Here is a 2,753-nt window from a genome sequence, read left to right as displayed (position 1 = left end):
CCCTACACTTGAAGTTTTTCCAGGAGATCCTCCAGCTCGGCTAGCCGATGGCTCGTGGCGATTTGCTCAGGCCAACGCTATAAGGGAAGTAATGAAGTCAGCAACCCAATAGTAGCATGGCACGAGGAGAAAAATGAATTTACCTGAGTGGCCTGCTGCATGTTGTTGTCGCCGAGCTGCTTGGGCGTCATGAGGGCCACTTGAATCTGCGCGTCCTCAAAAAGTTTGGCGAGCGGACCCGTCAAGGTTATTTCGTGAACGGGGCTCGAGGGCCGATCGGCGGACAGTAAATATTCCTCCGATGGGAATCGGAGGGTAGTCTTGATGGTCGGGAGGCTGGCCGGCGCTTCTTCAGCTGCAGTCGCCTGACCCTTGGACTCCCCTATAGTGGAAGTTTCGCCCAACCGTCGTAGGCGACGACGAGTCCGTGGAGGGGAGCCAGAAGGCTGTGCGGTGGGCGAAGCCACAGGGGTCCCGATCTGTGATGGCGTGCGATCTGGCGACGTTACGCCGATCGGCGCTTGTGCTTCCCCCTCTTTGGTCGGCGGAAGACTGGAGTCTCTTCGACGTTTTCGCCGAACCTCCAGTGGTGGATCCATGACCTGGGGAACGCCCAGCTCGGCGGGAGCCGAGGAAACAGGATCAATTTCCGCCTCAACCTCCGTTGAAGCGGAGGGGGTAGCTTCTGTTTCAGGGGCAGACTGTGCCCCCCCCTCTCCTGCACCTGCCGGGCGACTGGGGATGAGGAGCGCCACATGACTTCAGCTGCAATAAAAGAAATTAAAATCAATTAGACAAAAAAAGACCAAGGGAGTAAAGGGTCCTTACTCATGCGGAAGGGGAGATTTGCCCGAACGGGAGACAATCCGAAAATATACAACACCCACTTGAGCAGCAACTGGTCGATCTTGTATCGCTGACCGGACAACCAGTTCGCCGCATGAAGATAGGCTGGGTTGCTTCTGAACTTGCCAAGCTCCGGCTGAGTCGGCACAACGGTCTGCCATCTGGTTCGGAATGCTGGCCGCTCGGGAAGTCGGATGTAAAAGAAAAACTCCTTCCAGTGTTTGTTGGAGGTCGGTATATTATCAAAAAATTTAAAGCCTATTCTACTTTGGAAAATAAAAGTGCCCGGCTCGGATTGTTTGGAGTAGAAGAAGAAGTGGAATATTTTAGGGTCAAGAGGAATACTGTGCAACTTAAAGAGGACGACCACTCCGCTCAGCAGCCTAAAGGAATTCGGCACAAGTTGGCCGAGCGGGATGCGGAAATAGTTACAAACCTCCAAAATAAAGGGATGGGTAGGAAATCTGAGGCCGCCCTGGAATTGATCTAAAAAGAAACAAATTGTGCCGATTGGCGGGTCATGTGGCCGGTCGGTCGGGTCGGCTATAATTATTTCGTGGTCATCAGGAATCCCATACGTCCGAACCAGGCGCCGAGCACCCTCCTCATCAAATCGGCTCTCCATGGTCAGGTACCAAGGGCTCTGAACACCAACAGCGGGTTCGGAGGAGATTGCCATCTCGGAGAGGCGAAAGAATAGCAAGAAATCGAAGGAAGGGAAACGAAAGGGGCGAAATGAGCAGGGAAGACTTAGTAAGTGAAGGAAGGAGACTCACTGGGAAGGAAACGGGTGGAAAGAATCACCGATGAGGTGATCGCCGCCTAAAACCAGACACTAGATCGCCGGAGGCCGCAGCAACAGAACGAAGCAGAAGGCAACGCGCGAGCGAATATGCGGCCAAAAAAGGGACGGAGGCTTTATACGGCCGAGGCCGGTCAGCCTCCGTCGTCCGATCCAGGTCACGAGAAACAAGGACGCCATCGGGCCGTCCATTTCAAACAGGGGCATCCCATCGTAAGTGACGCCGCCGCCACACAAGGGTCGACACGTGGCGCCCTGTCACCGAGTGCAATTAATGCGCCCATACCGTGCATGCTCCGACTTAATGGAGAGGATTTGCATGATTTTCGAGGAGATCTAGACAAGCAAATATCAACATTAAGTGACAAGACAACCAAAATAAAGAGCCGAGCGGCTGAATTTGGCAGAAGGGCCGGACGGCCCCAGTGATATTATAAGCTACGGAAAAGCGGCGACCGCCCGCTCGGACACATTCGACTAGACTTGAAGGGAAGGCAAGTGATCCGGCAGTAAGAATGGGGGACCCACTTCCTGAAGGGTCTCAGCTTGAGGACCGATGAAGGGCTGACTAAGCGGTTAACGGCCGCGCCGAGCAGATGGGTAGGTCCGAGCGGAGCTAGAGATAACCCATCTAGGGGCTTGGGTTTCCGACGCCAAGGTAGGAGGATCGAAGGGCCGAGCGGTAGTCCGCTCGGCAGGGGCCAGAGGGCCGAGCGGGTTGTCCGTTCGGCCAAAATACGGGCGAGGGTACAAAGGTGGCCGAGCGGCCTATGCGCTCGGCTCGGGATATGGGATATTAGCAGAAGGATGATTAGGCCGTACACAAGATCGCACGATGGAGGATCTTGCCGTCACATCATGGAAAGGTTGATACAATAGCAGTATGGTCTCATGGACGTCTGCCTGACAGATCTATATTTGGGCATGACCCTTCTGACAGACCCATACCTGGGCATGGTCAAAGGCAGGTGGTTGCTTCGACTGGCGAGCCCAGGCTTCTTCGAGAGGTCTATATAAGGCCTCCATTTCTTCACCGGAGGTATGAAAAAGTCTTCATCTTGAGGCCACCTTTTTGTTATTCCTCGCCTGACTTGAGCGTCGGAGG

Source organism: Zingiber officinale, chromosome 11B (genome assembly GCF_018446385.1).
Source record: "Zingiber officinale cultivar Zhangliang chromosome 11B, Zo_v1.1, whole genome shotgun sequence".
NCBI lineage: Eukaryota > Viridiplantae > Streptophyta > Magnoliopsida > Zingiberales > Zingiberaceae > Zingiber > Zingiber officinale.
The sequence above is the reverse complement of the archived record's forward strand: the minus strand, read 5'-3'. Positions refer to the sequence as shown.